We start from the raw sequence: 24422 nt of genomic DNA, 5'->3' as shown, positions 1-24422 counted from the left end.
TCAGATGTAAAGCAGAAATACAAAAAACTGAAAAGAACGGCGAGAATGTTGGGCATGCGAGGTGAACTGCATGACACAGGCGCACACAACAACTAACATTTGGAAGTAGAGGCTAGTGGTTGTGATTGCAAAGCTTGGGTTTGCTGCGTGCGCCAATATCTATCATTGAGGAGGATGGTTGCTTCAATGATGGGATTTGATATGACCTCTTTTGTTCTGGTTATAAGAATCACCACAGCATGAAATAATCTTAATTTCGCGGCGGGGTTCTATGTCGTCCTGGGTTGACCAGAAGTGTTCAGCGATTGATGAGTGATCTAAATCAGCGTAACTGATAGCTCTCTCGTGCTCCGAGACTCGCTCTTCGAGCCGTCTTCCAGATTCACCAATGGAGCAGCCAGTGCAGTCACGGCAGGGAATGCAGTACTCCGAACCGCTCCGCAAGGGTGAAGGAATCGGTATCTTTACCCTCCGTGTTATTACCTTCGTAAAGAAGATCCCTAGTTTCTTGGAGAAAACCAATGATTATATATTCACCGTCCCTTATTCCTAAAGGTTTGAGTTAGAATTCCGTCAAGCCGCGAGAAACTTGAACGGGCTGTTTTCCTTTCGTGACCGGGTTTGTTTTGTCTCCGGATAGGAGAATAAAATTTTTTCTCCATGAGTCTCTCTTTTTGATTCAGTAAAGCAGGCAAACCGACTACACGCAGTTTATGGCGGTAATACAGATGAGTGGATGAGATTGTATTTGGGTAGTAGCCCCAACATGATTTTTTTTTTGTAAGTTAGTAATGGACGTTTTTTGTAAAATCATAATTTACGAAGAAATATGTTAATGGCCGAAATATTCTCTTTGTTATTACAGTGGCGCATTTTAGTCAATTGCAGCCATTATGTGGTTTATGTCTGCACTGCTGTGTCAGTTGGGCTGTCTTAATTCTTTAAGTACGTTGCTTTAGTTATATTTTAGAAATGTGATTGTTTATTATAAATTATATATGCATATTTAAAACGAGTGTCGGATGATTTGTAATGTCTGTGGTTACTCTGTAAAGGACAAAAATTTTAAATATTGTTTTAGTGGTGTGTTTCCGAATTCGTGTCAAGCGGATTTTGCATTCATATTTTTATTATTCACAACGAGTGTAAAGTGAATTTATATCACTGGGCGATGTTAATGTTTTAGGTTGATGTCACAAACATGGTAAATGAACTTGAAAAATGTATGCATTGTCAGCAGTTGCTCCGTTTCAAACATCTGTCGAATTGCGACAAGTTAGTGCGTTCATGTGAATTGAATATACTTGGCTACAGTTTTTTTTTTTTAATCACTTATGTGAATTTTAAGATGATATAGCCCCACGTTACAACTAGTTGGATTTTGGTAACTTCTGGAGGTATGACATATTACACGAGAAAATGTTATTATCATTCTACTTATTATCTTTATATATGGGTTGCGTAATATGTATAAATCTCACGAATGGTGTGTTTTTTTTAAACGACTTAAAACATGGATATGCCTTTTAATAAATTGTTATAGCCCGGTGCACACATTAAATGAATGTCGAACGTTTTTGACTGCTTTAAAAATAATGAATTTTTGTTGGATATGATTAAATTACAGAGTGTACACACTAGGTCAGTAATTAAGTTTAAAACTTTATTTATATTAATATTTTGTTAGGATACTTTCAGTCACACCTTAGTTCCTTCAGGTGTGATGACCGAAACAGTGCTATCATTTTCGTTAATAGTTTTATTTGATCAGTTCAGTTTTATTGCTGGGAAATGGTAGCATTTAGCTTTGACAGAATTTTCAATTTTATTTAGCTGTGTACTAATATTTGACACGTGAGCACATTTACATGTAGTCTTTTGTGTTTCAGACTCATTTTGATTCTTTGGCAAGGTGTATTGACCATTCTGAAAGATACACTTACATTGTGTATGAGGATATAAATTGTTGATGGATGACAGCAATTTCCATATGAGAATATCGGATTTTTTTTTTTTTTTTTTTAATATGCTATCAATAGTAGTTTTCTAACACCCACTGCTTAATACATATCCCCACGTCATGACATAACTGGGTTCTTGCAGTTGTGCCTTCTGGTAACAAGTCTTTGCCAGGTTGTTGACTCGGATATTTGAGAAGGAAAATGCATGGGATGCATATAAATTATCAGGTGACAGAAGCCTATGGCAGATATAAGCCAGTCTGTAATCAAGTAATAAAGGAGATTAGGCAAGTGAAGGCAGATTACGAGAAATCTTTGGCAAAGGATGCTAAGAAAAACTGCAAGCACTTTATTTATATAAACTCTAAAAGGAAGGGAAAGAATCAGATTGGTCCACTTGATATCAAGGGATGATCCTGCTAAGATAGCTGATAATCTGAATGAATATTTTGCATCTACATTCACATATGAGGAGTTATTGAGGGAGGAAAATGCCAGAAGTTTATCAGACTGTAACAGGGTGCTTAATGATTTTATAATAACTGAGCAAAGTGGAGGAGAAATTGTTGAAGTTAAGGGAAAGTCTTGGCTAACAAATTTGATTGGATACTATGATGTGGCTACAAAGGAACTAGATGAAAAAAATAATTTTTATATCATATACTCGGATTTCAGGAAAGCTTTTGACACTGTTACTGTACAAATTGGAGCAGTATGGTATTAAGGGTAAGTTGCTATAATGGATAAAAGGGTGGTTGAGTGGGAGAAGACAGAGAGTGGTAATCAATGGATGCTGCCCTTCGTGGACTAATTGCCCACTGTTGTTTTGTATATTTATCAATGATATTGATGAAGATATATCAGGCTTAGTGTTGAAGTTTGCAGATGATACAAAGGTTGGTAGGGTTGTTAATGACAGTAATGTGTTACTGTCATTAACAGTAATGGCAGTGTGTTACTGCAATAGGATCTAGAAAATTTGGGCAGATGGGCTGAGAAGTGGCAACTGAAGTTTAACATTGACAAATGCAAGGTACTGCATATGGGTAGAAGTAACCTCAGAGGAATGTACCAACTGTGTGGTACTACACTTAGGGTGGTAGAAAATGAAAAAGACCTGGGAGTGATTGTGCAGTCAGATATGAAGTTTTCTGAGTAGTGCAGACAAGCTGCCAGAGCAGGTAATGGAGTCTTGTCAATGATATATAGGAATTTTGCTAGTAGGGATAAGGAGGTGATTATCCCTTTGTATAAGGCAATGGTCAGGCCACACCTTGAGTATTGCACACAGGTCTGGAGGTCTCATTTTAGGAAGGATGTAGAGGTGCTGATGGGAACAAAGGGTTGCGCTTACCAAGAAATGCTTAAGTTCTGCAAATTGCAGCATCTGGAGACTAGGCAGCTGCGAGGAAATCTGATTGAGGTGTATAAGGCCTTGAATTTATTGAGAAAGTGCAATGCTAATGGGATTCTTCCCCTTCCTCTTGCCCAGATTATTCATCTAAGAGGGCATAAATTCAAATTGAGGAAAGACTGTTGAGGAAAATTTACCTTTAGCCTTTGGGTGGTTCATAGCCTAAATAAATTCAAGGAGAAACCAGACAATCTTTTAGCGGGAATGGAATGGTTGTGTGAAATTGTTTTTTTTTTTTTTTTTTTGTTTTGCTGATTCTACATAAGCTCACATGCTTGCTTTCTTGCATCATATACTACTGTTTTTGCTAAACATAGAAATAAATGTCACGTCACCCGAACCTACTTTTGTCTAATCATCTGTTTTCCAAGCTTTTTATCCTGATTTACACACTTTTTTTTTTTTTTTTTTTTTTTTGTTGAGGTGAGTATGAGGCCAAAAAGGTAAGGCACTTTTTGCATGATTATTTCCAAATTGTTCTGTTAGTAACAGACAGAAAAAAGTTCAGGCCTCTGAGAGGCTTTGGTAATGTTAGTAATTTTGCAGAGGTTCATGTTTTCCTAATATCAGATTTGGTAGTTCATAGATTTTTTTTTTTTTTTTTTTTTTTGCTATTCATATCTGTAGCCTTCCTCACAAAGTATAATGGTTTTGTTATGCTCAAAGGTGATCAGCCAATTTTTTTGTAATTACCTTTGATGTCATTTCTTAAAAAACACACAAAATACTTAAAATATTTTAAGTGTAATTTTATGGTACAGAATATTGTATTGCATACGACTAATCATAAAATAATGCATCACATAAATGTAAACAATGTTTGAGTGGGTATGACACAAAAAAGGTAATTGTCATGTGGCTAAGACAGTTGTGCCATTCATATGTGAATGTAAAATGAAAAGAATACTGCAGATTGCCGTGTAATGACCAAACATTGTGTATGTTTCGTTAAATAGTTAATTTTTTTTTGTAATAATAGCTCAAAATATCAATCTGAAATATGTTTGACCCTTCAAGTAATTAATATTTGAAGAATTAAAATTAAGAATATTTATATTTTAAATTAAGTCCATTACTTTAATATGATTACAAATAATAGTATGTATTCAGTAACTATCAGAAATGTAGCAAATCAACGAACAAGGCAAATAGGTCAGCAATTGGTTTATGGTCGATTCAGAAAAATAGGAATATATAATTAATGTATGCACATGTGTATTTGCATAAATGCCAGGCATTCTGATTGACTTTCCGATATGAGATTTAATTTATGGGATGGATGATCATTTGCTTTTATGTATATTATTCATGTATGTATTGGTGATTTTTACACAGATAATTATAGTAGTCTCAAAAGTTAAGTTACTTCATATTAACTAAACTATGAAGTGACTAGGCAAAAAGGTAGTTAGCTTTGCATGAGTTATAACATTTATTGTAGTGTTTTTTTTTTTTTTTTTTGATAATTTCAAATGTTTTTATTAATATAATATCTTCAACAGAGCAATTAATGTATCCACAAACACAAGGATTGTGCATCCATTTGCAAATAATCAAAGGTACCATATAAGCAGGTGGTAAGTTATGGCGCCTTGCAGTGATATGTGCAGTAATCATTATTCAGACTTCATTTTTTAACATTAGAATCTTAAATATTTCAGTAGAGGAAGGTTATTCTCTATCTTCTGCAGCAAAAGTGTCATAACTTGGTTGGTGTGTGGAGATACTTTTGCACCATCCCTATATATATATATATATATATATATATGTATTTTTATTATTTTTTTTTTGTAAACTCTTTTGTGCTATTAAAGTGCCCTTATCAAAATACCTTTCAGGGATCCAGTCATTTATGCATTTTTCTGTGCCCATGAGGTTTTTCTTTATCTTTGAGACATTTGGAAATTAGATCTGTTGATGGAAGTGGATTACAGAGAAAACTTGTTTTTAAATATATAAAAACAAATAGTTTTTCACTCACATAGCACACAAGGAGTTTTAATTAAAGGAATGCACTGAATTAATAGGCTATTTTTTTTTTAAATTGTAATCTGAGGGATGAAAATATAATCCCTCTTTTTTGCATTAATTTTTATCATAAAGGTGAACCAATTTACAGAATAAATCAATTCACATTTATGATTAGTTGTATCACATGCAACTAAACATAAAATAATGCATCACATAATGTAAACAATGCTTGATGGCCCAGGTGCCAAGCATTTTAGTGATCAAGCGATTCCCTGACATTTCTAGAGCGTTTTTGTCGTTGTTATTGTTTGTTTGTTATTTTGGTTTTTAGGAGCATTAGCAACTAAGGCCATATTGCTCCGGGAATATGCGGTGGTCATTCCCTTGACCTTTCCGCATCCTCCGTATTTGATGGTGACTGGCTCGAACCATGGTCTAATCAAGAAGCGTGTGCTACGCACTGCTGCTCCTTCCCACCTGGCTACGGAGGCGCCCAACGTTTTTGTCAAAGCTACAGTTATATTCATTTGTAAAAGTTTTCTTACGTTCCCATTAATTATTTGTTAACTTGGTATTACGAATTGTAACTAAGTTACAGGAAGGAAAACCACCTTTCTTTTTTTTTCATTACACTAACTTACTAACCTTTACACCGCTTGGTCACTCTAGCGGCACTGCTCCTGCCTCCCCTTGGTGGGGCCGGTAACCTGGGAGAAGAAATCCACTCTTCCGGGGCTCAAAGGAGCAAAGATGGAAAACAGTTCTTTTCCACCTTTAGAGCCATCGAGCTCATGACTAGAAAATGACACTGAAAATGACTATTCTCAACCAGAGAGAGGTTGAAAACAATCCTACAAGAGGAAATACCAGCATTCTTCATACTACACTCGCTATCAGAGCTGCCTCTGAGTAAACTTTCCCCATTCCTTGTCCAAAAATGGATCGGGTCTGCTGCAGGTTCACCAAAAACAGTAAAGTGGCTCCAGTCTGGGGATCTTCTTGTAGAGACCATGAAATCCCAGCATTCCGAAAAATTATTAAACATGACTACTTTTGGCGGACAACCAATAAAAGTTACTCCCCATGCCACCTTAAACTCCTCGAAGGGAGTAATCGCAGAATGGGACTTGTTAACTGTACCAGAGGAGGAGATAGTTCAAGTATGTATGCTTGTATGACTATGTAAACAAAGTCATACAAGCAAGGAGAATTATGGCTCGGAAAGATGGTGTTCTTGTTCCCACTAGGAGCATAATTCTCACTTTCAGCTCTCCCATCCTACCATCATCTGTTAAAGCAGGCTATCTCCATTGCTGTGTTCGTCCTTACATCCCAAACCCAATCAGGTGCTACAAGTGCCAAAAATACGGACACTCCCAAACTGCATGTCAAGGTGAGTCAGTATGTCCAATTTGTGGATCGAAGGAGCACAATCAAACTGAATGCACTGCTATGACTTCTGTTTGCCCAAACTGTAAGGGTGATCACCCTTACAGTTTGGGCTTTTTCCAAAAGTTGCGAACTTTGGAAGCAAGGAAAAAAAATCCAGAAGTATAAAATTGAGAATAAAGTGACATATTCAGAGGCGAGAAGGGAAATACTAAAAACAGATCCAAAATGTACATATGCAGCGGTTGCTAAACAATTTCAGTCAATAGGTACACAAACAGATGTTGCCCTTCCCCCAAATATGTCCATCGCTAATTGGGCACGCTCCATGCTCTCTGCCCCCAAACAGTGTCCTTCGCAACAAAAACTGAACAAGCCTGTAATACACCAATTACCATTCCAGCTAATGTAAACCCAACAGCAAAACAAAAAATGACAGAAACCATGGTACTGAAACCACCAAATTCGACCAGAATGGATATTGACCAGCACAATGACTCAGAAGATGCCATATTAGAACTTCATGCGACTGATGAGATGGATGTAACGCGTCCCTACTTTCCAAAGAAAGGCAAAGGAAAATCGGATCGATGCAAACAAGTCACAACTAAAAAACAGTCAAAAACAACCAACAAAACCGCTTAATGGAAAGAATTCTTCAGTGGAATTGTAGAGGGTTTCACAGTATAAAAGATGATATATGTGATCTCCTCCACCGTTATGATCCAGCAGGCATATCCCTACAGGAAGCTTATTTAAATTCACAAGTGTGTCCTACTATAAAAAATTACTCTTATCTTTAGAAGAGATAGAAATATCGACTCGCCAGCCCGTGGAGGGGTGGGATCTCTAACAATTGACAAGAGACGCAAGTTATTAGAATCCCTTCTGGGCTCTTATCAACTTACCCTTCTGAACACTGGTGAACCTACCTATATTCATTTTTCGACAGGATCCATGAGTGCAATAGACCTGTCAATCTGTTCTCTCTCCATATATAGTATTATGGAGTGGTCGGGTCTTGAAAATCCACTAAACAGTGATCACCTTCTGATTCTCTGCAAGCTGCAAACCCGGGTCAACTCTCCTTCACTACATCGCTCCACTTGGAAATTTCGTAGGGCACACTGGTATGAATATGCATCTCATGTACAGTTAGACAATAAAATAATCCAATCTCAAACCATAGACAATGTCACAGAACATGTAACTAATCAAATATTACAAGCTGCTACCTCTGCAATACCAAAATCTTTCCCGGGGAAACGGAAACATAGTAATTACTGGTGGAATCAAGATTGCACACATGCCAAATAGTACAAAAATAGAGCTTGGAATTTATTTCGTAAATTTCCCACAACTACCAATCTAATTAACTTCAAAAGACTGAAAGCCAAATTCTGCCAAATAAGACGAAAAGCAAAGAAAGATGCCTGGATTAGCTTTACCTCGAGCATAAACAAGGATACAGACAGCAGAATTATCTGGAAGAAAATACAAATGCTTAATGGCAAATACATTCAGTCCCCAGCTACAATACTAAACTGGGAAGGGAAAGAGTTGTCATCCCCGGGAGAAATAGCAAATGCCTTAGCAGAATCATTCGCCAGTATATCAGCAATACCCCCCCTACAAACCAACCTTTCAGCGAATTAAAAAAAACTGTAGAGCAGCATAAGATTAATTTTTCCACGAGAGTTTTACATCCATATAACCAGCCATTCACATTAACAGAACTTTTTGGAGCGCTCAATAAAACATCAAATAGTGCTGCCGGTTCAGATGGGATCTACTATATAATGTTAAAACAACTGAACGACAGAGCAAAAAGATCATTGTTAAACTATTATAACCGAATATTCTTAGAAAATGCTTACTCAGTCTCCTGGTGTCACTCAATAGTTCTAGCCTTCCCAAAGCCCGGAAAGGATCGTACCTTTCCACATAACTATAGGCCAATTTCACTGACCAATTGTTTAGGAAAAAATGGTTCACAGGCAGTTAATCTGGTTCCCGGAAACTAACAACTTGCTAAATAGTAATCAGTACGGGTTTCGAAAAAAACCATTCCACCTTAGACATAATGATAAAAGCAGAGGCAAATATACGTAATGCTTTCATAAGGGGACAGCATCTGGTCATGATTAATCTAGATATTGAGAAAGCCTTTGATACCACCTGGCGATATGGTGTTCTTCAAGATCTTCATTTTTTCGGCTTGAGAGGTCATCTACCCCAATTTATACAAAGCTTCCTATGCCATAGAACTTTTCAGGTCAGATACATGAATAATTTATCCAAAACATTTGAACAAGAGGAAGGTGTACCACAGGGTTCCATTCTGAGTCCACATTATTTGCAATAAGAATCACCAACATGACTGGGGATGTACCAAATACAGTACAATTGCACATGTTTACTGATGACCTCATTATCTCTATTCAATCCCAGACTATGAACACCATTGAAAGGCAACTTCAAATTGCTATAGCTAGAATAGAATCATGGGCATTGTGGAATGGTTATTCCCTAGCAGAAAAGAAGTCTGCTGCTATTCATTTCTGTAAAAAACGGAAACTACATCCGGATCCAGAAATATTTTTAAATAACAGCCTGATTCCTGTCACTAACAATTTCCATCTGTGGGGGTTACATTTAGATAATAAACTTAATTTTGCTTCCCATATGGTGTACCTCCAGAATACTTGTCTTAAAAAACTGAATATCCTAAGAGCTGTCTTTGCTATGTCCTGGGGTGCTGACATAAGCGCTCCCCTACATCTCTATAGAACTTTAATAAGATCGCGCTTGGATTATGGAACACCTGTCTACGACTCCGCCAGGAAAAGTTCTCTATTACGTCTGAACACCATCTAGCATAGTGCCCTTAGGATAGCTATTGGAGCCTTCAGAACATCTCCGGTTCACAGCCTGTATATTGAGGCAAACGAATCCCCTCTGCATCTCAGGAGAAAAATGTTATTGTTAAATTATGCGGCAAAGATTGGAAGTACTCCAGCCCACCCCACCTGGCAGTATCTGTTTGATCCTCAACACGTCCTGCTATATCTCAATAAACCTAATGAAAACCGCCCCACAGGGATTCGACTGCAAGAACTCATGATCAGTTGGAAAATTAACTTTAAGAATATATTCCAAGACCTTGCTACTCCTGAACCTCCCTGGACTGAATTCATACCTCTCTGTGACAATTTCTTTTCAAGATGGGAAAATCCTCCATGGCAAATACCGACTTTCAACAGCTACATAAACTGCATTCTTTGGAAAACTCAGAGAAAGTTCATATCTATACCGACGGCTCCAAAACAGATATGGCTGTTGGTGCAGCAGCAGTTTCCCCCACTTTCTTAACAGCTGCCTCTTTTCCCACTGAATGCAGTATCTATACTGCAGAATTGTTTGCAATAAAACTGGCTCTAGATAATATAAACAAATATCATATAAAACAATCTCTGATATATACAGACTCTTTAAGTGCAATCGGTGTCTTTCAATCTACCTTTCCTCCCTCCCATCCCATTCTTACAGTCATAATGTTTGGTCATTGTACAGTTCATAATATTTGCTCTTCTGTGCATCATTTTCAACAAATCTATATTGTTCCTAAAACGGAAGCTTTGTTTTATAAAGACTACTGGAATAGATGCAGAGAAGACCACTGCAATGCCTTTCTCTGAAACAAACATCTTGTTTTGATATGGCTCGACATTGAAAAGGCTTTTGATACTACCTGGAGATATGGTATCCTATAGGAATTGCACAAATTAGGATTGAGTCCATCTACCAAAGTTCCTCCAGAACTTCATGTATAAAAGAACTTTCCTTAGTGCAACCCTTTTTGCAATAAAAATCAGTCCTATCACATAAGTCATTCCAAAAACGATCGAAACATTTATATGCGGACAATCTCACTATTTCATGTCACTCACAGAATATGCGGATAATTGAGAGACAGCTTCAATGCACTATAAACAAAATAGTCCGGGTCCACCTATAATGGATATTGACTCAGTACAAAAGACAATGGCAATACACTTCTGCAGAAAACGAAAGATGCATTCTGACCCAGAAGTAAGAATAAGCAATCAACAAATCCCACTGAAACATAATATCCGACTACTAGGACTAATCATTGATCACAAATTAAATTTCCTAAACCATAAAAAATATCTACGTACAGTGTGTGTAAACAAATTAAACATTTTATGAGCAATATCTGCCATGACATGGGGACTGATCGTTTTTCACTTTTGCACATTTATCGAGCAATGATAAGATCTAGATTAGATTATGGTTCTCCCATCTATCTGTTGTTTCTGGAGCATTTTGTACCTCGCCTATGTATAGTCTATAAACAGAGATTTATGAACTCCCACTCAGCCTTCCTGGACATCCAACATGGCAATATCTGTATACTCCAAAATGGGGAAACTTTATATGAGAACAAACCTAGCATATGTAAACCTGTCAGCATATGACTAAAAGAAATACTTTCACAATGGAACTTAAATATGGATAAAATCTACGAAGCTACCCCACATATCTTTCCCTGTATGAAATCAGTTCAGCCGACTTGACATGGACCTCACGAAATGGAAACAAAATAACATCCCAAATCAATATGTGAAACAGCTACATTCCTCTTATGTAATGCAATTCTCTGATTACTCACATCTGTTCATTGAAGGCTCCAAAACGGATACACATGTTGGTGCTGCAGTGGTCCTGCCAAATAGCATAATTTCTCAGTCATTTCCAATAGAGTGTAGTATCTATAGTGCTGAACTGTTTGCAATAAGTCTTGCACTAGATCACATTGCCAAAACTTCCCTAGTAAAAAGTATCATTTTTACAGACTCATTAAGTGCAATATATGCTTTACAGCTACAAAATCAACCATTTCATCTGTATCTAAGAAAAATTCTTTCCTGCTTATTGCTTCTTAAGACTAAAAACCAAAAAGTCAGATTCACTGAATACTGGGCAATGAATATGCTGATCAGGCTGCCAAACATCTGTCAAATGAAAATTCTCACTTGCATAAAATTCCACACAATGACTTCAAAAATGCCATTCTAAAAGCCTCTGAAATTATATGAACACAAACTTGGAAATCTCAACAAAACAACAAACTATATCAAATCAAACAGTAGCCGAAATCCTGGAAATCAGGTTTTTGGGCAAACAGACAGAGGTTATCCTCGCCCTGTTCGCATTGGACATACACATTTAACGTACTCTTATCTCCTAATGAAAGATGATCCTCCACAATGACCTCAGTGTCTAACCATACTAAGAGTGAAGCATGTCATCATAGAATGTCCATGTTACTTGAACTGCCAACCAATCAGCTTTCAAATTGCATGCAAATGAACCATTAAGCCTTGAACTCATAATGGGAGAATACTCTGATGTATAAGAACTCTTTACATACCTCAGTCTAATAAGTCTTACCAATTGCATGCAATATTCAAACATCAGTGTTATAACTGAAAATAACAAAACTGGAACAGGCACAATATAGCCGAAGCAGCTTTTGCACCACAACTACAAACAAAACAGCAACAAACAGAGAAGACTAGCAAGAACTGATCAGAAACAAAAAAAAAAAAAAAAAAAAACGCTCATACCAGAAAGTCATAGATTATGTAAATTGCATGTAGAACCCAGGTGTCTATAACAAGAATTGATTGAACTGTTTAAAGCAGTGGTTTTCAACCGGGGTGTCTTGTAATTTGGGTTTAAGTTACTTAAAAAAAATTTATTTTTTTAAAATTTGTATATTTATTTCATTATTAAAAGGTGTATCCATTGTACCATATCTTTTTAATTTTGTGATCTATAATTGATCTTTATTTAGTACGTCTATATAAAGATTAAAATAATTATATAGGTATATAGTAAACCCCCGCTATTTGCGGTATCTGTATTCGCGGTCGCTGATTTAATATAAAATGAAACCTAAAAAAATGTGAATTTTAAAGCGCCGTGAACATTTTCCGCCATAAAAAAACATGGGTGTGGCTAAAATTATCTTTCCCAGTCAAAACAGCGCTCAGTGGGTGGGGGGGAGAGGGGTGACAAAATTGCGAGCGTGGATGTTTCTCGCTAATCCTTGTTCAGTATGTGTTATGTGCTTGTCATGGAAGGTTTCGTCGTTTCTTTTAATTTATATGCTTATAAATTGAATAAATTTATCAATTTATAAATTGATAAATTTATTAAATATATAAACACTGCAAAAGCAGTGTAAAACACTTTTTTGAGTGTTAGCGGAAGAAAGTGACTTTATTGTGGACAAATTCTTTCTAATGCGTACAAAAACATGGCTACGAATAACAAAGGATATGTGAAAATATCAAAGAAGGTGATGACATTAGTGAATAAAATTGAGTTATTAGACAAAATTTCTAATGGTGAAAGTGTCTCCTCAGTGGCAAAACATTATAAAATCAATGAGTCAACGGTACAATCAATCAAAAAATCGGAAGAAAAAATCCGCCGTAGTGTCCATGAAAACGTGCTAATTGCTTCAAAAATTTGCTCTGTAACTTGTGAAGTTAAATTAGAAAAAATGGAAAAAGCTTTAAATCTGTGGATAGAAGACCGAACTCAAAATAAAATTCCGTTACATTCACTCATCATCCATGAAAAGGCAAAACTCCTTTATCAACACCTTAGCGAAACTGGTGATAGCACTGGTGGGATAAGTGTTTTAGCTAGCAAAGGCTCTGGTTTGAAAGATTATTTTGAAATTTCTAATAAATATTACATTTAATATTAAATTGTTTCTTATTTTCATTTCGATGCCATATGCTTGCATTTCACTATGTACTGTCTATGTACATAGTCATATTATGAAGGTACATATAATACATACATAGACAAAATTTTAGACTAGTTTTTCTTATATATTTCATACTTTGGAACGGAACCCCTTTATTACTATGGGAGCCATAATTCAGTATTCGCGTTTTCGGTATTCGTGGCATTTCTTAGGAACGTAAACCCCGCAAATAGCGGGGGTTTACTGTATATTAAAAGGTCAAAAACCACTGTTTTAGGTATTTCTTTTGGCCTAGGGATGCCGTTAAAAGATAACTGGGACACTAAGGGTGCTGTGCACAGAGAAAGCTTGGGAACCTTTGGTTTAAGGCTTTAATTGCATTAGATAAAGTGAATGCTGATGGAATCATTACACTTCCTTGAGACACAAAGGAAAAGCAAACTTCTGCATATCTATCCTATAGCCGTCTTTCCTCAATTTGAATTTATGCCCTCTCGGGCAATTATTCTGAGCAAGAGGAAGAATCCCATCAGCATTGAGCATGCTCAAACCATTCAAGGCTTTATACACCTCAATCAGATTACCTCACAGGTGCCTAGTCTCCAGGCACTGTAATTTGCAACACTTAAGCCTTTCTTCTTAAGAGCAATCCTTTGTTCCATTCACTAATCTTGTTGCATTTCTCTGTACTTGTTCCAACAGCTCTACATCCTTCTTAAAATGAAGCATCCAGACCTGTATACAGTACCCAAGGTGTGGCCTGACCATTGCCGTATACAAGGGGATAATCACCTCCTTATCCCAACTAGAAAAATTCCTGTATATCATTGACAAGACACCATGAGCTACTCTTGCAGACCGTCTGCACTGCTCAGAAAACTTCATATCTGCCTGCACAATTATCCCCAGGTCCTTTTCATTCTCTACCACTGTCAGTGTGGTACCACAGAGTTGATACGTTACTCTGGGATTACTGCATCCCGTATGTAGTACTTTACATTTGCCAATGTTAAACTTCATTTGGCACCTCTCAGCCCATCTGCTCAACTTTTCTAGATCATGTTGCAGCAGTATACTGTCATTAGTGTCATTAACAACCCTGCCTACCTTCGTATTGTCTGCAAACTTGGACATTAAGCCTGATATACCATCATCAATATCATTTATAAATACAGAAAACAACAATGGACTCAACACTAAACCCTGAGGGACAACACTAATAACATTAGTCCATGAAGAGCAGTGCCCATTGATTACCACTCTGTCTTCTCCCACTCAACCATCCCTTTATCCAAAGCAGCAATTTGCCCCCAATGCCACATTGCTCCAATTTGTGCAGCAGTCTTCCATGTGCAACAGTATCAAATATCAAAGGCTTTTCTAAGATCCGAATATATGATATCAAAGTTATTCTTTGCATCTAGTTCCTTTGTGACTACATCATAGTATCCAATCAAATTAGTCAGACAAAACTTCCCCTTAACAAACCCATGCTGTGTCCGAGCTATAACTGAAGTCTTATATAGATGATCCTGCAATGCTTCTTTAACCAGTGCCTCCATTAATTTCCCCGGAACGGAAGTTAAACTAATAGGTCTGTAATTACCTGTGTCTCCCTTTGATCCTCCTTTGTTGATTGGGGTAACATTTGCACATCTCCAATCCATGGGTACCTCCCCTGAGTCCAGGGAAGCTATCATAATTATGGCTAAGGCTTTCCTTACTTCATTTGCCACTTCCTTTAATATAACTGGATAGATTCCATCTACCCCAGGTGTCTTTCTTGTATGTATCTTCAACAAATTCTCCTCCACTTTACTCTCAGGTATTACAAGATTATATGGCTTACTGCCAGAGTTGAATACGCCTCTGGCATTCCCGTCCCTGAATAACTCCTCATGTGTGAATGTCGATGCAAAATATTCATTTAGTTTGTTAGCTACCTGAGCAGGATCATCAACAGTTGAACCATCGATATCAAGTGGACCAATCTGATTCATCCCCTTCCTTCTAGAGTTTACATAAGTAAATAGCTCTTTGCTGTTTTTCTTTGCATCCTTTGCCAAAGATTTCTCGTAATCTGCCTTTGCCTGCCTAACCTCCTTTGTTACTTGGTTACAGACCAGCTTATATCTGGTCTATAATCCCATCCATGTATCCCATGCATTTTTCTTCTCTGTCACATGTCTATTTAGTTCATATGTGACATCCATTTAGGCCTAAATCTTGAACAATATTTCTTTATTGGTATGAAAAGCCTAGTAGCTTCCAAGATTAATTCTTTGAATGCTTCCTATTTTGAATTTGCTGTTGGTAACATCATCAGTTGGTTCCACCGTATAGGATTTAAATACTGTCTCAGAGCACCGTAGTCACCTTTACCAAAGCAGAAACCATTCTCTTGATGGTAGTTACCTCTGAGTAAATCCCACTTCAGCACACTGTGATCACTGCTACCTAGTGGTTCCTTTATGTGCAGATTCTTGATGCATAAAGAATCTATACTGATAATCAGATCAAGAGTATTACTCCCTCTAGTTGCCTAGCAAATATGCTGCTTAGAAAACAATCGTCCAATAAATTCGCAAAAGCCTTGCTAGTGTGCGAGTGACCAATCCACAAATTCCAGTCAATATCTGGGGTATTTTAATTTCCCGGATTAACCGGGATATTTAAAATCCCCCATTATAAGACACTTTAATTTACTGGCCCACTCTATTTTTCTGCACAATTGCTCATTATACTCATCAGATATATTAGGGCTATAGGTCCTTGAGGTTGTCACAGACATTCTCTCAGATATGCCAGACAAGCTGTACTTGCTACCTGGGAGTCTAAAACGCTGATGGAACTGATATTCGGGTGACACTCAAGTCAAGTGGATCCAATTTCGGCGAAGTCCGGACGGTCTGTGACAGCCAAATCCTCTGCTTGCACCTTCACGATGGTGGGACTGTTAGTAATCCTGGGTATAACCTCCATGCACAAGCACATGGTGGGTGACCACCCAGGTGTGAACCAACGTATGCAGGGGTCGAGGTGTGGCGCCCACACCACATGGAGGAACGCCGCCCTCTATGTTACCAGGCAGTACTAGGTGGTAGATGACTCTCATCAACCGGTGAAATACCACCACTTTGCTTATTGGAGGCTTGAAGTGGTGGAACCCATGTTTAGTCTCTAGAGCTAAGTTCCGGTCAACCCTTCCCTATCTCTTCCATCATGCAGTATGATTGATGACTTTTGAGGTTATGATGAACGTCGTGGCGAGATCCAATATTCCTTACATTTCGAGGGTACAGCTCTAAAACGGTTTTCGCAGGCCGGCCGCTAGTTAGTACACCGGACCGGACCTATTGGTAACTCTCTAGGAGGCTTCCAGATCAGCTAGTGTATAATCTTTCTACCTCTACTATGCCAGATAGTGACTGGAGGGAGTCCGAGTAGTGTGTATGCGGGGAGCATTGTCGAGGCCATGTTATGTCTAGGATCTGGGTATATTCTTACCACATGTACGCCATATCCAAAAATTTCATTACTTCATACAGCATATCCCACCCACTTTTTCTTAATATTGAATACACCATGAATTGTCAAACTAATAGAACAAGCTTATCTGCGAAAAGATCTAAACCTCCCAAGGACTTCCTAATTCATTTCACAAATATACGTGGTCTCAATTCTAATCTCAACGATGTCCATTTCCACTTGCAGTCTGCCAAACCAAATGTACTTTTTCTGACAGAATCTCAGTTATCGGTTGATTCAACTACTGCTCATCTCAGATGCCCAAACTATTCGCTGTATGATTCCTTTCGCCTCAAAGGTGGTACTTCTGCATATGTCCGTTCTGATATTCCCTGTCAGAGACTTGGCAATTTGGATTCTCCTCTCTTTGATCTTCTCTGGCTTAAAATCTCTCTACCTCATTGTGTCAAATTCATCTGTTGTCTCTACCGTTCTCCCAACTCCACTAATCACTTGGAGCTCTTTGACTTTCTCTCGTTGCAACTTGACTTTCTCCAGTCCAACTTTCCTAACAGTGAGGTAATTTTTCTTGGTGATTTTAATGTTCACAACTCCAGCTGGCTTCCGTTTTCTAGTCACACCGACCCAGCAGGTCGAGATGCTGAGGCTTTTGCAATTACTAATGACCTAACACAGATTGTTCATTTACCTACAAGAATACCAGACAATCCGTATCATACAGCCAATACGCTTGATCTTTTTCTCACAAACAACCCTTCTAAGTACATGGTCGAAGTGAGAGGTCCTTTAGGCACTTCAGATCACAACTTGGTGATTGTCTCTTCTCCAATGGAACCTTTATCTCATGGCTATTCCCAACCTCGTGTTGTTTGGCATTACAAGAATGCAAAATGGGATGACCTGCGAGACTTCTTTTCTTCTTTCCCTTGGTCAGATTACTGTTTCAAAACTTCTGATGTCAACGTTTGCTCAGATCGTGTCAGTGAAATCATTCTTGTAGGAATGGAATCCTTTATCCCACACTCCACTTTAAAATCTCGTCCTTTATCTAAACCTTGGTTTTCCAATAAATGTGCTAAGGCTGTTCAAGAGAAGAATGTTGCATATGGTAATTGGCTTGTTTCTCATTCTTCAGTTTCATTTTCTACCTACACCAAAGCTCGCAACAATTGTAAAGCAGTTATTAATCAGTCCAAACTAGAGTTTGAACAGGCTAAGAGTAGAAAACTTGCTTCTTGCCCTAATGGTAGCCGAGCATTCTGGTCTCTTGCCAAAGCTATTGGCCGCAAATTTTGCCCATCTCTGCTTCCACCTCTGTCCAAACCAGATGGTTCTGTTGTCACTTCAGCCAAGGATAAAGCTGACCTGCTGGCATCCCATTTTTCTTCCGGCTCATGTATTAATGAACTTGGTAAAACACCTCCCATCATTCCCAACACGGTCCATTCAATGCCTCCTGTGGTCTTCCGTCAAAAGGATATCAGAAGGATTTTGATGAATCTTGATGCTAAGAAAGCTTCAGGTCCTGATGGTATTTCTCCACTTGTTCTCAAAATCTGTGCTCCTGAACTTACTCCTATTCTTTGCCGCCTTTTTTCACTTTCTTATTCCAAAGGTGTTTTTCCTTCTGCTTGGAAATTTGCTCATATCCAGCCAGTTCCTAAAAAGGGTGACAAATCCCTCCCATCCAATTATCGTCCCATTGCAATTACTTCTACTCTTTCTAAAGTAATGGAGAAATCAATTAACCGCCAACTCTTAAACTACCTAGAAACCTTCCGTCTTATCAACGATTGCCAGTATGGATTCCGTCAGTGTCGATCCACTGGTGATATCCTGGCTTATGTTACCCATTTATGGACTACTTCAATGGAAAGGTTGGGTGAAACACAAGTAGTTGCTCTTGACATCTCAAAGGCTTTTGATCGTGTTTGGCATAAAGGTCTTCTAAACAAGCTTCCATCTATGGTTTGCCAACTGTTTTTAGTAATTGGTTATCCAGTTTTCTCTCTGATCGCTCACTGAGGGTGATGGTAGATGGCTCTCTGTCTTCTAACTTCTCTACTAATGCCGGTGTCCCCCATGGTTCAGTTCTTTCCCCCACTCTTTTCCTCTTGTATATCAATGACCTTCTTCCATTGACTGGAAATCCTATCCATAGTTTTGCCGATGATAGCACATTGAATTCAACTTTCTGTTTTGAGAAATCTTGTCCTGCTCAATCAGCTTCAACTTCTCGAAAATCTGCTACCAATTCCTTAAATGCCGATCTTCAGTCAGGTAATTCTCCAGTGGGGCAAAGACAACTTAGTTTATTTCAACCCTTCTCAAACTCAGTCTTGTCTTATATCTCGCAAAAAGGATTCTTCTGCTCCTATGCTTATCTTTAGTGACACTCCAATTTCTAGGCAAAAGGATATATCTCTTTTGGGGATTACCCTGACTTCTAATCTCTCTTGGCACAAGCACATTACAAATATTGCTTCCTATGCATCTAAAAAACTTGGTTTTCTCTTTCGCTCTCGGCGTTACTTTTCTTCCAAACAGCTGCTCACTCTGCATAAATCGCAAATCCGCCCTGCCATGGAATATTGTTCCCACATTTGGTGTGGTGCCCCCAAAACCTCTCTCAGGCTTCTTGATTCCATTCAGAAGAGGGCAGTTAGGTTAATTAACGACTCATCTCTAACAGAGTCTCTCCACTCGCTTTCTCATAGACGCACTGTTTCTGCTGCATGCCTCTTTTACAGATACTTCCATGGGCACTGTTCTTCTGAATTAGCTTCTATAATTCCGACTCTCTCTTTCAAAACGGTCCGAACACGTGCCGCCACCAGCCAACATCCATTTACTGTCCAACTTCAAACCCACAGAACCAACTTTTCATCTTTCTCATTTATTCATTCAACTGCCGTTTTCTGGAACAACCTTCCTTCATACGTATTTCCTGAAAATTACAATCTACAGAAGTTCAAGTCCAATGTCAAGAAATATCTTCTTTCATCTTCTCAACCTCCAACCCAAGCACGGTACTAAGTACTATAGGTTCTAATACCTCTCGTGTTTGGGGTTCACATAAAAAAAATATATATAAAATAACACACACACCTACTCTCATTTTTCCTTTCCCAGTACTTATGTCATACCAAACAGACTAGACTAAACATTGCATTGTCCACCAACATCAACTGGATGCACTTCCTTAGATTTTATGTGTTTCTTAACTAACAGCGTAACCCCTCCTCCCTTCCTGTCCTGTCTATCCTTTCCTGTACACATTGTACTCCCCAAATTCCAGTTCTGCATTGCTTATGTGTGTGTGACACCAAGTCTCTGATATCCCAACAATATCTGCCTTTGATGTCTTGACTAGCACTTCAAACTCATCGAATTTATTAACTATACTCCTAGCATTGGTGTACATGCAAGCATACATGCACCTGTTTCTACTCTTAGTTACCCTAACACAGCCCATGTATTTACGTGTTCCAGTATGACTCCCAGCAGTCCTGGGATTTCCCATTGCCTTGCTTTCTAGGCTGCTACTCAATTGCATTTCAATAGAAGTAGTGCAAGAATCATTTTTACCTCTGCCAGCGGCTACTGTTAATCTATTAAGTCTGTGTATCTCCCCCCAAGCTAGCAGTTTTCCGACCCACCTAACTCTGCCTCGATAGCATCAGCAAATATTCTTGCACCCTTTCTATTTAAGTGTATATCATACTTGTAGAAGCAGTCTCTTCTGTTAACAAGCACAGACCAGGCTGAGAAAAATTCTACCCCTTGAGCCTTGCACAATCTCTCCAGAGCCGAATTGATCGACAAGGCTCTCATCATATACTCCCTCCTGTCGTGTCTGGGCAGAATTGCAGACACTTTCAAATTCAACCCTAACTCACGGCCTTTTTTCAGCATTGCCTTGTATTTGTTAAGTAATTCTGCTTGTCTCCTGCTCTTAATATCGTTAGTGCCAACGTGTACAACAGTATCGCCCTTTGTGCACTTAAAGGATGATATCTGCCTTACAACGTCATCAACATTTGCCCCTGGCAGACATACCCTGGATAGGTATTCCGTCTATCCTTTTTGCACAATATGTTCCCGTTTCTCTGACAATAGAGTCACCTACAACAACTAGTTCCTTTGGGACCAGCCCATTCTGCATTGGGGGTTGCCTCTGTGTTGCGTGATGTTCAAGTGCAAGCACTGGCATTGATGTGGGCAGCTGAGAGCTTGATGGGCTCCCTCAATTTAAATCCTTTGAGGGCATCCACCTGTCCTTCGAGCTCTCATATAAGCCCATAACAATGCCGAGTTGGCGCTGATTTCCTCGCACTCCTTACATCGCACACACACACAAAGACATTCCCCCTTGGCAATATCATATCCTGTTCCTGATTGCTCCACAAACATCAAACAAGCAGTGCATTTCAATAGACTGTGATTCAGAGGACAACTGTCACCTCAGTTCTTCCCTGAGCCACAGAACTTTCACTAGTTTGAGCCTTTTGCTTTGCTGCTCTGGTTTGAGTCATGATTTATATTCAAGTTCAATAAAATTCCAATACAAAATATAACCCTAAACCTATATCCCAATGCAGTTATAACACTATATATATGTATGTATTTCGGTATTGAATATTATCTCCGAGTTATATTATACGACTTTCTTATCCCCTGTCAACTGATATGTGTTAATTTATGATGTTATGTTTGTAATAACTAGGTCGCTATATTTATTTGGTTAAAAAATTAAAATTCAATTGACAATGAAATTTAATAAGATTAATAAATTTTACTGATTAATTACTGGAACAAACTTCCATCTGTCGTTGTGGGAGTTAACAGCTTAAATAAATTCAAGGCTGAACTAGACAAACTTTTGGAGTGAATGGATGGGTGAAATGGGAAGATTTAAAAAAATTTTTTTTTGTCTGATGCTGTATAAACTTGCTTTCTTGCATCGTATGCCTCTGCTAATGCCAATACCCCAGGGTGATTTTCCAAGTTTTGCATGTCTTCTTTGGTAGCAACCTCAAGTAGGACACCATTATTTCTGATCTTCCTTAAGTTGTTTACCTTAATATCCTTTAGGTGAGGTTTAAGCTTGTTCACTACTATTTCCTTGACAGCTTCACTACTCTTTAGAGCGGAGGCAGGCTTGGCTTTTAAGATTGATGTTACTTTCTTTTGGTTTTGGTTTTTCCTTTGTTTTGTCACTTGTTAGTCTGGGTTGAATAGGTCCATTTTTGGTGGCCCTTGCTACCAGGGCATAGCTGAGGGTGTTCATTCTCTTGTAGTTTTTCTCCTCTGTGACTACTGTATTTTTGCCTTTAAGACTTTATTCTTAGTACTTAGTTAAATCAACCTCTGCTCCAAAATAGACCAACAGTTCACAATCTCCAGTCTTATGACAGCTGTGAACCTGTTGGTCTGTTTTTGCATACATCCCTCTAGGTCTTTCACTTGCTTTATAATAGGGCCCTCTATTTCATTTAATATATCTAATTTCCAGTCGTCATCTGTTTTTGTTTTTAGTTGTTGGTCTCATTCAGTGTTTTGCTTGTCCTTATCTGTTAAATTTTTCCCTTTCCATGCCTTCTTAATACTAACAAGGCCTGGGGGATAACTTTCTAAATCTTCAATGCCTTCCTCATTCGGTGATTGCTCCCTGAGAACACGGTTACTCTTGAACTCAGGAGGATTGTCCTTGTCAAAGTTGTAATCGGTATTATCATGTTTTTCGCCATTTTTCTTTTATATTTTGGTATTTGTTTGCCATTTCAGTGATATATTCTTTATCCTGAAGCTTTTGGAAACACTTTGAAAAATTATTTGGCCCAGTAACCCTATTTAAACCCAAGTTTCTTGAGTTTTTCGTGTGGGCGGGAAAATTGGGATTTTCAACCGTTTAAAGTCTGTAACAATGAAAACTTGTCTAAATACTAGAAATAACTCCAATTTAAAGTCATATTTAGATTCCTCATGTAAATTTATGTACCGAGAGCTATTTTTAATAATAAAACTATTATTTTCAATAATAATAGTAAGATTGTTACCACTATACCTGTAATGATCGTACCGTGGCTAAACACATTAAGAGATCCAAAAATAGATGCAAACTATTAAGAAAGATACTCTCTCCAGGTAATAATTCCTGCCTTCATCTGTATCCACTCTTGAAAATCCGAAATCCATAATTGTAATGCTGAAAAATCCAAAAGTTGCGATGGCGGCACCCTCCGTATACCGATCAAGCGGAGCATCTCCTCACTTGTCGGCTCGAAATATATAGATATATATCTATATAATAAAATTTCAAAACTTTAAAATTTTATTATATAGATATACACAGAGTGATCACTGAATTATGACCATCCCTATGAAAACTGAATGCGACCCGTTGACCACGTGAGGTACTAGAGTGCAGAGTTAGTTGACCTACGTAGCATAGATAAGGTGTCAGTGGTTCAGTAGGTAGTAAAATTCCAAGCGGGATGGGTAAAAGGAAGGATTTATCAACTTTGATAAAGGAAAGATTGTGGGTGCTCGATGAGCTGGTGCCTCGATTTCCCAAATGGCTGAACTGGTGGGGTGTTTGAGAGCCGTCAAAATGGTCAATGACCTGACTGCAAAGGTCAGTGAAAGGTTGATGTTAGAGCTGAGTGCCGACTTGTACAGGCGCAGCACTGTTGAAGAGTTGACAACATGGGCCAACCCGGAACAATATCTGGCATGACCATGCATCACATGCTTGCACATATGGGCTATACCAGCAGATGACCTCTACAGCATCCTCTCCTAATTAAGGTTCATTGGCGTAAAAGACTCACTTGGTGCAAAGAGCATGCAAGTTGGATGCTAGAAGACTGGAAGAAGGTGTGCTTGTTGAATGAGTCTTGTTATTCACTCCACACCGTGGATGGTCGTGTATGGATTTGGCGGCAACAACATGAGGCTCTTCGTCTATCATGCATGGTATCAAAAGTGCAGGCCAGTGGAGGTGGTTGTATGGTATGGGACATGTTTCACTGGCAGGAACTTGGCCTCTGTGCATGTGGAACAACGTATCACTCTTCTCCGCTATCATCAGCTGCTTGCTGACCGTGTACACACTGCTATGTTACACTTTTTCCCGAATGGTGATGGTGTCTTCCAAGATGACAGTGTGCCGAGCCATCGGGCACTTGTTGTGCAGGAATGGTCTGAGGAACACAGTTCTGACTTCCAGCATATCGATTGGCCTTCGAACTCCCCTGTCTCATAGAGCACTTGTGGAACACTGTGGAAAGGCATATCAAGCGTCAGGGATACACCAATCACTTCCATACCTGCATTGCTGATCGCATTACACACAGTTTGGTTGGCCATACCTCCCAAACGCTTCCGA

General features: G+C 38.5%; 1 protein-coding gene across 2 annotated transcripts in view; it reads left to right on the top strand.

The window, feature by feature from the left end:
• Nucleotides 1–702: 702 nt before the first annotated feature.
• Nucleotides 703–24422, top strand: part of LOC150087015 (microtubule-associated serine/threonine-protein kinase 3-like) — a 912052-nt gene continuing 888332 nt past the window's right edge. Inside the window, exon 1 of one of the 2 annotated variants that reach the window (XM_090372902.1) lies at nucleotides 703–945. The gene's annotated coding sequence lies outside the window, so the exon portion shown is untranslated. The remainder of the gene's footprint in view (nucleotides 946–24422) is intronic. The other variant, XM_090372903.1, reaches the window with a different exon arrangement.

This window comes from Mastigoproctus giganteus, chromosome 4 (assembly GCF_048544385.1).
Source record: "Mastigoproctus giganteus isolate SK-2022 chromosome 4, ASM4854438v1, whole genome shotgun sequence".
In the NCBI taxonomy this organism is placed as follows: domain Eukaryota; kingdom Metazoa; phylum Arthropoda; class Arachnida; order Uropygi; family Thelyphonidae; genus Mastigoproctus; species Mastigoproctus giganteus.
This window is presented reverse-complemented; position numbering and strand designations above follow the sequence as displayed.